Below are 11495 nucleotides of genomic sequence, written 5' to 3'. Positions count from 1 at the left end.
TTACCTGTTTATGTCATAGAGTAAGTTCTTTGACAATGGATCTAGGCAAGGATGCGATTTCAGCGCGTTTAGAAAGGCCGATCAACCATGACGGACCTGTATCAGATCAACGGTCGTTGTCGCTTGATCAGGGCCACAAGTATACAGATATGTGCAGGAAAATTTTCCTGATCCATGGGTGAAGTTCTGTTAAAATTTGACAGTCCAAAGTCTTCAATTTCGCCCGCAAGCCAATGGTCCAATGCACTTAGGTTTCAATACTTTTTCTAAGAATATTCGCGTTTCTCACACACTTCGCTCAGGGCTCAAGTTGTGCGTTTCGGGACACCATCTAGGCTCGATTGTAACGCCCCGATTTCTAAAACTCGAGTACGAGACTCGTTTTCAGAAATTCGAAAGTTAATAAATCAGAGAAACAGCGGAATATAAACTCAAAGTGCAATAGCCAAAAGAAGCATGTATATTCATGAGAGCCCAATATTTGACCCGCTCAGCTGGGGGTCTTAGTTACAAAGTTTTCAAAAGTTTCCAAAATATCAAACTACTGAAGTTAAGATCTCAAGCTACTGATTAACACCAAAATATGTTGTTGCGTCCTGATACGGCTCATCCTCATAATACTCCTCCTCTTGCTCCACGGTGGCATTATCAAGGCCGGCACCGACGCCCTCTACATCCGTCCTTGCATGTTCTGTACGGTTGGATAGTCGATGGATGAGTGGCCAGCTCAGTGTGAATTCCCCTCAAGATTACACATCTCCGCGTTAGCAAACATAGTTAAAAGAAAAAACAAGCAGTAATCCAACACAGGCAATATGCAGTCTTATTAGATGGATGCATGAATGCACATCGGCCTGGGGATGCACATCCAACCGGACTTGGGCTCGTCATCCATGCAAATCATCGACCTGAAAAAATCATCTAGTTGGATAGGGGTTGATAGTCGATGGTCTGAGAGCTAGCGAAACGATACCCCAACAACTCTGGGGTATGTGCTACAGCATCCAAAATTAGTCATCCGTCATCGCCAGTATGCTATGAATGCATGATTAGCCAGCCGTTATTAATCCAATTACAATCAGCCAATTTAAGCAACTCAATGGTCATGATTAGCCAGCCATTATTAATCCAATTACAATCAACCAATTTAAGCAACTCAATGGTCACTACGGGGGGGGCTCAACACTCAGCGTAGGCTGATAGCTCGAGTATAGTGTCCCATTACCACCATCTCCGGCTCATGAAGTCCTCCACCTTGGGATGTTCTAATAGGATACCTTGATCAAAATGACACCAATTCAAGGTCCCTATTTCCCACACATTTGTCTAATTACATTCCAAGTGTGGCTTGCATACAATCATGGTATCCTCCATGTGTACCATAAAAAGGTTATGTATAGAAGCAAATCATGTTAACATGTGACAATAAATGACTTCAAATAAGGCATGAAAGGAAGCATCATGAATTAATAACTAATGAGAATATACTACCAAGTCATGTGAATAGTGATCAAGGATTAACTAGCATGTGGGCAAGTATCATAATAATGGTGATCTAGTACAACTAGGTTTAGCTAATTTAGAAATGAAAAGCCCAAAGGGAAAGTCATCACCTGTATGGTAGTGTCCACGTACTCGGTCCGGGTCTTCTTGTGGCTTACGGTTGCTCAAGGAATCTCCTAAGATTGCAATTTATCTTTGTCAGGTATGGCTTTGTACATCTAACAAAAGTTCAAAGGGGTACATCACAAGGCCTTCTAGGCTTGTGTTAGGCATGCCATGTATTTCATCAAGGTGATCTAACAGGATTCCAGCTCATCCTTACCAGGGGTTGGATTGGTCCTCCCAAATGGACCCCATATGTACCTGGTGGGTCCCATGGTTGGGTTCAGGTGAGGGTTGGTTTACACGAAGAGAGGTTTCCATGTGTGTCACTGTGCTCTATCACCCTTTTGGGGCACATGACTTATTAATGATGATTAGCATTGTCACATGTAAACTAGTGTTGTTTGAATGTTGTTTATGTGAATGGCATCGCCCAATGGCAGTGCAGGTAGTTCAATGCTACTTAAAAGCAGTTAGACACTGTTCTAAACATTGTCCAGCACCTATTGGATGGTGTGGATGAAGGGCACATGGGTCAATGGTAGGCCTAACCGTCATATGAGTGGTGTGAATACTTACATTAGGCTGGGATATATGGTACAATCGGTGCAGATGAAGCACTCTACCATGGTGGGACCTACTGTGTTGATGGATGGCTTGGATGAATCATATGTATCAGGGTGAGGTCCCTTCGTGGCCCACCACTGTATAGACGAGCTCATCAAATGGACAGACGGCTGGGATGGAGCACGCCCACCACTGATGCTTTCCCATGTGATGTGGCACACATATATTATGTGTTTATCTAAGCACATTTATACCTGGCAAATCCCACGTGCATGTGGGGCCCATATGGCATTTTATTATATTAACTTGTGCTGGAGGGTATTCCAGCCATTCATAAAATAGGTGGGTCCCACATGGATGTGGGGCCCATTTAATATATATTACTATATATACTATACTTGTTGGAGAGTACTCCAGCCATCCACACTTGTGGGACCCACCATTTATAGTGGTATGATATCATTTATTATCATAAATTTTTAAGTGCATGTGTTATGTATACACATATATACTCCTCCTTTTCTTTTTCTTTTTCTTTTCTTAAAGTGTGCAGGGTCTGACGAGATGGGTGGACGGTCTGACTATAATGTCCATAGATGGACGGTTTGATTTTTGGTCTTAAAATGTAGGGCATGTTTATCTTCAAAACAGAGCCTGTTTCCGGCTTCATGAAGGGTCCCTGGTGATGGGTGTTTTGCAGCCATGAACAGGTTTTGGGTTTATCTGTAGAGAGAAAAGGAATGGAAAAGAAGGTCTCACCTCCAACAGATGGGTCCGACCCGAACTTGGGTTGACACGCACACGCCCACCACCCTCACCTACTTCTTCTCTCTCTTAGATGGTGTTGCTGTGGTCCCACACTGACTCGGCTCGGTCTGGTTTTAATGGACTGAGTTGGGGCAGTGTGCTCCAAGCTCACCAAGGATGCTCTCGTTCTCTCTGTTTTCTCCCTCTCCCTATTTTCTCTCTCTTTTCTCACCTTGTTTCCTTCCTTTCAGTGAGGGAGCTAAAGGGCAGAAATGCTCCTTTTATAGGCAAAGGATGGGGACCTTCGATGGCTGTGTCAGCCTTTCGCTGCCGGAAATGGAGACCTTCGACGGCTGTGTCAACCTTTCGCCGCCGGAATGGAAATCACATTTAAGGTTTTCTCAGCCATTGTCGGTTATGAGGGGACTCTCCCCAACTGGTTCGGTGTAAACCTCAGTCCTCTGGATAGGGGGGCGGTGGCTTACCTCTCACGCCACCGGATGGTTCCTCTCTCTTGATCTTATCCGCTGGTGAAGGGAATGGACGGTTGGGACACAAATCCCAAGTCCCTATGCGTGGGGCCGGATCGCTATACCGTTTTGGCCGGGCAGACCCCATGAGGAAGATGGACGGCTTGGATCGTCTGGAAAATGGCTGTGGTGGCCCACTTAAAGCTCAAAGGCCAACGTTTTCAAATAGGTTGTTGGCGGGAATCGTTTTGAGAATTTTGTATTTGAGTTCGGTCAAACATTATTTGACCACAAGTGGTCGTCCAACGCTCATCGTGTACTAGTGTTTTGGGGTGTATATGCACCTAGCTTGGGGGCTCATTACGACTCTGGTGCTTGATCCGCCCCGTTCAATTGTTTAGGGACTGGTCATAAGGGTCCCGACCCAGTTTGGGGCGGGGCCGAGGCCCAGGTGGGTCGTATCATGCCTTTTAGGGCTGAATTTGGCCCGAATGATGTGATTTGTTGGTCAAGGGAGTTTGATTCTTGTTTTCAACGGTTAAATATATGTCTTTAACGCAAAGATACCCTGTTGGCTATCCGCTGAGTCTCGGGGATTTAGTCCTTGAAATAATGCCAACACAAGTTGTCTTAAAATGAGTGTAAGTTAAGTCTCCTGAGTCGTGGCCGATGGTCTCAATGATGCTTGGGAAATCCTGCCCTGGGTGTATTAAGTTAAGTTGTTAGGTTGACGGGTCCCAAGTTTTAATAATTGTGGGTTTAAAAGGTAACACCCGAGTATCAGAGGTACGGGGTGTTACAGCCTACCCCCTAAAAAAAAATTCATCCTCGAAATTACCTATAGTGTGTCACTGAATAGGTGGGGATATTTTTCCTTAACTTCGGCATCTCGCTCCCACGTCGCCTCTTCTTCTCCATGATGTGACCAAAGAACCTTGACCAAGGGTATTGTCTTAGTTTGGAGGATCTGCTCCTTATGGTCCAAGATACGAATGGGTTCTTCGGTATAAGAAGCATTATCGGTAAGTTCAATCTGCTCCCAGCTAACAATGTGTGATTCGTCTAGCATGTATTTCTTTAACATAGATACGTGGAAGACGTTATGGATGCTGGTCAGTGCAGTCGGTAGTGCAAGGCGATATGCTACGGCTTCCACACGATCCAGGATCTCGAAAGGCCAGATGAAACGAGGTGCAAGCTTCCCTTTTTGTCTGAACCTCATCAGACCCTTCATAGGAGAGACCTTAAAAAATATGTGATCGCCTATTGCAAACTCCAGATCGCGTCGTCGATTGTCTGCATAACTTTTCTGTCTACTCTGAGCGGTACGCAAACGCTTCCGAATGACATTGATTACTTAGGTGGTAATCTGAATGAGCTCAGGTCCTAACAAACTTCGCTCTCCTATTTCAGCCCAACACTGCGGGGCTCGACAGGGGCGGCGATATAGAGCTTCGTATGGTGTTATGCCTATACTGGACTGGAAGCTGTTATTGTAAGCAAACTCGGCGAGGGCCAAATGGTCGTCCCAATTTTTCTTGAAGTCAAAGGCACAAGCTCTTAACATATCCTCCAGGACCTGATTTACTCTTTCTGTATGTCCATCTGTCTAGGGGTGAAATGCTATACTGAACTTGAGTTCTGTGCCGAGTTCCTCCTGCAACCTTCTCCAAAAGGTAGACATAAAGCGGGAGTCGCGATCTGATATGATCTCCCGAGGAACTCTATATGACCGAACTACCTCACGGACATAGAGTCAAGCCAGATTGTCAGTCGAATCTGTCGTCCAAATAGGAAGAAATCGAGCAGACTTTATCAGCCTATCCATAATGACCCAAATCGAATCATGCTTTTTCTGAGTCCTGGGAAGTCCAACGATGAAGTCCATAAAGATGCTGTCCCACTTCTACTCAGCTATGGGTAGGAGCTAAAGAAGGCCTGTGGGTTTGCGGTGCTCGGCTTTTATCTTCTGGCACACCATACATCTTGCTACGAAACTGCTTATGTCCCTTTTCATATTACTCCACCAGTATTGCCTTTTTATGTTGTTGTACATCTTTGTACTCCCCAGATGTATGGCCATTCTGGAGTGGTGTGCTTCTTTCATTACTCCTTTCCTTAAATCTGCATTGTTGGGTACGCACACCCGCCCTTGATACCGAAGGCCGCCATCGCTACCAACCCTCCAGCCCGGTATCTCTTCGCTCTTGCATCTTTCTTTCATCTTGATGAGCCATTCATCCTGGTCCTAGGTGGAGATCACATGTCGGACCAGGGTCGGCTCTGCAGTTAACAAGGCTACATACGCATTGAGTTTGTCAAGGGTAAACTGGATGTTGAAATCCTGTATGAACTCCATCATTTCCAACTCCTTGATCATTAGAGTGGCCACCAGCTCATGTTTCTTCTTCCGACTCAGCGCATCAGCTACAGAATTCGCTTTACCAAGGTGGTACGAGATATTAAAGTGGAAATCTTTGAGTGTCTCCATCCACCTGCGCTGGCGCACATTCAAATCTTTCTGCGTAAATATGTATTTCAGGCTCTTGTGATCGCAGAATAGCTGAAAATCCTCACCGTATAGGTAGTGCCTCCATATTTTTAAGGCAAAGACTACCACTGCCAACTCCAGGTCATGGGTTGGGTAGTTCTCTTCATGCTTCTTCAGTTGGCGAGCAATCACTTTGTCGTTCTGCATCAAAACACAGCCAATGCCCATCTTCGAGGTGTCACTATACACCACAAACTGTTCTCCTCCTTGTGGGAGGGTGAGTATTGGTGCAAATGTCAGCCACATTTTTAGCTCTTAGAAGGCTGCCTTTGTGTTCTCGTCCCATGTGAATCGAGCGTTCTTCTTCGTTAGTTGGGTGAGTGGTCGCGCGATCCTAGAGAACTCCTTGATGAAATGCCTATAGTATCCTGCCATGCCTAAAAAGCTTCGAACTTCGGTGATTGTGGTGGGCTGGTCCCACTTGGACACTGCTTCGACTTTAGCGGGATCGACCACGATGCCTTCTTCATTCACTATATGCCCTAGGAACTTTACTTCCCTTTCCCAGAACTCACATTTTGATAGCTTGGCATACAACTGATTTTCCTTCAGCGTATTTAGGACCGTGTGCAAATGTTGTTCGTGTTCCTCCTGGCTTTTAGAGTAAACCAAGATGTCATCGATGAACACGATCACAAACCAATCTAGGTATGGCATGAAGACTCAGTTCATGAGGTCCATGAATACCGCCGGAGCATTTGTAAGTCCAAAGGACATTACTAGGAACTCGTAGTGCCCATAACGAGTCCTGAATGCGGTTTTAGGGATATCCTCATCCCTGATTCTTAGCTGGTGATATCCTGATCGTAGGTCAATCTTTGAGAAATATCTGGCGCCCTTGAGTTAATTGAACAAGTCGTCAATATGCGGGAGAGGATATCTATTCTTTATTGTCACTTCATTCAACCACCGGTAATCTATGCAGAGGCGCATCAATCCGTCCTTTTTTACAAAGAGGACCGGTGCTCCCCAAGGAGAGACGCTGGGGCGAATGAAACCCTGGGTCAGCAACTCATCTATCTGCTTCCTAACCTCTTCCATTTCATACGGGGGCATTAAGAACGGTGGTAATGATATAGGGGCAGTTCCTGGTTTGAGGTCGATGTAGAAATCTATTACTCGCCTTGGGGGTAGTCCTAGTATCTCTTGAAATACCTCAGGGAATTCCCGCACTACTGGGATTTGGCTCACAGCGGATTCGACTGATTCTGATTCTTTCAGAGCTTGTAAACTTTCCAGCGTACCGTGCTTACTTTTCCCTTTTACGGTGAAGGAGGCCTGCCCAGGGACGGTTATGGTGACCGTTCTGTTGTGGCAATCCATTACTGCCTGGACTCGAGAAAGCCAATCCATCCCGAGGATGATGTCGAATTGTTTCATAGGCATGAGGATTAGGTCCACAGCCACTTCATGGTGTGCGAGATTTAGGGGACAATCTTTACATATCTTGTCTATTTCGATGAATTTACCCATGGGGGATACTACAACTAAGGGAGCATGTATGCGAGTTATGTTCAGCTCTAGTCTATTTGTAATAGTAGAGTCCATGAAAGATCAGGTTGCACTAGAATCAAATAAGAGAAAGACAGGGGTACCGTGGATGTGAGTGGTATCGCGAATGGTCTGATGGAGGTCTTCCTCGGTGTCTGCCGCGGTTACAACGAATACCTGAGTAGGGGCCCTCTGGTGGACTGGAGGTCCGATCTCTGCATCTGCGGCCTTAGTGCTAGCCTGACAGCTACTGGTCCTGTCTGAGGGTGACCTGCTGGTGGAGCGATGCCTTCGTCTCTCATCTTTTTGAAACAACTTCGTGCAGAGTGCCCGGTCTTGTGGCAATACTCGCAGCCTTTTATAGGAGGCATGGGGGGTGCACCTGCAGGCATGACCCTAGCCCTCTTTTCCGATGCAGATGGGGACGGAGGCGCTTGTCTGGGCCTGACTGGGGCTTCCCTAGCTGAGGAACGGGTCCTTAGGGCGCGTTCAAAATCCTTTTCGACTCTCATAGCCTTATCCACCAGCTTGACGAAGTCTTCAAAGTCCCAAGCACACAGTCGTGACTGGATTCCCTGCCTGAGCCCTTCCTTGAATTTCTATAGTTTGTACTCAGCATCTTCCAGGGCTTTCGGCACATTTTGAGAAAGTTCATCGAACCGGGTCTCATATTGGGCGACGGTCAGACCGCCCTGCTCCAGCTTTAAGAATTGAGCTATCTTCTCATTCCTACATGATCGAGGGAAGTATTTTTCGAGGAACTTCGTCTTAAACCCTGCCCATGTCCATACATATGTGGGCGGGACACTCCGTTATATGCCCTGCCACTAGTTCTCCGCCTCACCCTCCAACAGGAACATGGCTAAGTTTACCATTTGTGAATCGGTGCACTCCAGGGGCCGCATAATCTTGGAAATCCTTGTTAGCCAATGTTTCGCTTGTACGGGGTCTGGCGCTCCTTTAAACGTTGGCGGTCGGAGCTTTAGAAACCTTTCAAAAATGTCCGCGCCTTGACTGTATCTTTCTCGGGATGCCTCCCCGCCATCTCTGTTTCCCAAGGATTCCATTAAGAGATTATGCATATCCCGTTGTTGGCGCATGAATACTTCTTGTTGTTGCTGCATAGCTGTAACCATTTGCTCAACGGCTACAAAGGCCGCAGCCCCAGTCTGATCTCTTGCGGATGCTCCAGCGGTCGGCGTCCCTTATGCGAAGTATTGGGATGACAGCCCGATGGTGAAGTCCCATGGGGAAGGAGAATCCCCCACCGTTTCTGACGCGTTGTCTGTATTTGCGATGCCCGATGGAAGGCCTAGGGTATACTCCGGATTGCGCTCTCTTCGGTGCTCACTTGAGGGGATAGGGTGGATATTGACCGTGTCAGTAAGATGTGATCCCAACACCGGCGGCATGATTCCCTGAGAAGTCAAAATTCGTGGTTCAGTTGTTTGGGGGAATGTCCTTAATCGTCCGCGAAGTTGTGTCAAGGTTAGTTATTTCATTACTTGACTATCGCGGGCGTGCCTGAGGGCTGTCCCTGGTTGAATTTTTTCTGAGGGGAGGCTAAGATTTCTGTTTCTAAGTTCATATGAATGTCTTGATGTTTCTCAAGGGGTCTTATGTGTTTTGGTTTCTACATTTGCTCACCCTAACTACTTTCTAAGGGAAATCTCTATGTTTGTCCTACGTTATTTACTTAAGGGTTTTGTATACTTAGATCCCACAGCCAGGCTATCTCAGACTCCGCTCTGATACCAACTTGTAACACCCTGATTTCTAAAGCCTGAGTACGAGACTCGTTTTCAGAAATTCAGGAGTTTATAAATCAGAGAAACAGCAGAATATAAACTCAGAGTGCAATAGCCAAAAGAAGCATGTATATTCATGAGAGCCCAATATTTGACCCGCTCAGCAAGGGGTCTTAGTTGCAAAGTTTCCAAAAGTTTTCAAAATATCAAACTACTAAAGTTAAAATCTCAAGCTACTGATTAACGCCAAAATACGCTGTTGCGTCCTGATGCGGCTCGTCCTCATAATACTCCTCCTCTTGCTCCACGGTGGCATCATCAAGGCTGGCACCGACGCCCTCTACATCCGTCCTTACATGTTTTGTACGGTTGGATAGTCGATGGATGAGTGGCCAGCTCAGTGTGAATTCCCCTCAAGATTACACATCTTCGCCTTAGCAAACATAGTTAAAAGGAAAAACAAGCAGTAATCCAACATAGGCAATATGCAGTCTTATTAGATGGATGCATGAATGCACATCGGCCTGGGGATGCACATCCAGCCGGACTTGAGCTCGTCACCCATGCAAATCATCGACCTGAAAAAATCATCCAGTCGGACAGGGGTCGATAGTCGATGGTCTGAGAGCTAGCAAAACGATACCCCAACAACTCTGGGGTACGTGCTACAACATCTAGAATTAGCCATCCTTCATCGCCAGTATGTTATGAATGCATGATTAGCCAGCCGTTATTAATCCAATTACAATCAGCTAATTTAAGTAACTTAATGGTCACTAGGGGGGAGGGGGGCTCAACACCCAGCGTAGGCCGACAGCTCGAGCATAGTGTCCCATTACCACCATCCCCGGCTCATGAGGTCCTCCACCTTAGGATGTTCTAATAGGATACCTTGATCAAAATGACACCAGTTCAAGGTCCCTATTTCCCACACATTTGTCTAATTAAATTCCAACTGTGGCTTGCATACAATCATGATATCCTCCATGTGTAGCATAAAAAGGTTATGTACGGAAGCAAATCATGTTAACATGTGACAATATATGACTTCAAATAAGGCATGAAAGGAAGCATCATGAATTAATAACTAATGAGGATATATTACCAAGTCTTGTGAATAGTGATCAAGGATTAACTAGCATGTGGACAAGTATCATAATAATGGTGATCTAGTACAACTAGGTTTAGCTAATTTAGAAATGGAAAGCCCAAGGGGAAAGTCATCACCTGTATGATAGTGTCCACGTACTCGGTCCGGGTCTTCTTGTGGCTTGCGGTTGCTCAAGGAATCTCCTAAGATTGCAATTTATCTTTGTCAGGTATGGCTTTGTACATCTAACAAAAGTTCAAAGGGGTACATCACAAGGCCTTCTAGGCTTGTGTTAGGCATGCCATGTATTTCAACAAGGTGATCTAACAGGATTTCAGCTCATCCTTACCACCAGGGGTTGGATTGGTCCTCCCAAATGGACCCCATATGTACCTGGTGGGTCTCATGGTTGGGTTCAGGTGAGGGTTGGTTTACGCGAAGAGAGGTTTCCATGTGTGTCACTGTGCTCTATTACCCTTTTGGGGCACATGGCTTATTAATGATGATTAGCGTTGTCACATGTAAACTAGTGTTGTTTGAATGTTGTTTATGTGAATTGGCACCGCCCAATGGCAGTGCAGGTAGTTCAGTACTGCTTAAAAGCAGTTAGGCACTTTTCTAAACATTGTCCAGCACCTATTGGACGGTGTGGATGAAGGGCACATGGGTCAATGGTAGGCCTAACCATCATATGAGTGGCGTGAATACTTACATTAGGCTGGGATATATGGTACAACCGGTGCAGATGAAGCACTCTACCATGGTGGGACCTACTGTGTTGACGGATGACCTGGATGAATCATATGTATTAGGGTGAGGTCCCTTCGTGGCCCACCGATGTATGGACAAGGTCATCAAATGGACAGACGGCTGGGATGGAGCACGCCCACCACCGATGCTTTCCCACATGATGTGGCACACACATATATTATGTGTTTATGTAATCACATTTATACCTGGCGGATCCCACGTGCATGTGGGGCCCATATGGCATTTTATTATATTAACTTGTACTGGAGGGTATTCCAGCCGTTCATACAACAGGTGGTCCCACGTCGATGTGGGACCCATTTAATATATATGTAATATATATTATACTTGCTGGAGAGTACTCCAGCCATACACACCACAGGTGGGTCCACACGTATGGGACCCACCATTTATACTAGTATGATATCATTTATTATCATAAAATTTTAAGTACATGTGTTATGTATACACATATA

General features: G+C 45.8%; 1 long non-coding RNA gene across 1 annotated transcript; it reads right to left on the bottom strand.

Annotated features, from left to right (window-relative positions):
* Positions 1–444: 444 nt before the first annotated feature.
* Positions 445–1681, bottom strand: LOC131257382 (uncharacterized). Its single transcript, XR_009177349.1, has 2 exons — positions 1614–1681; positions 445–691 (listed from the first exon to the last, which is right to left on the bottom strand). It is a non-coding gene; the product is annotated as an uncharacterized LOC131257382 (long non-coding RNA).
* Positions 1682–11495: the final 9814 nt, after the last annotated feature.

This window comes from Magnolia sinica, chromosome 10, assembly GCF_029962835.1.
Source record: "Magnolia sinica isolate HGM2019 chromosome 10, MsV1, whole genome shotgun sequence".
Classification (NCBI taxonomy): domain Eukaryota; kingdom Viridiplantae; phylum Streptophyta; class Magnoliopsida; order Magnoliales; family Magnoliaceae; genus Magnolia; species Magnolia sinica.
Note: the sequence above shows the minus strand (reverse complement) of the source record. Positions and strands in the feature narration are given on the sequence as shown.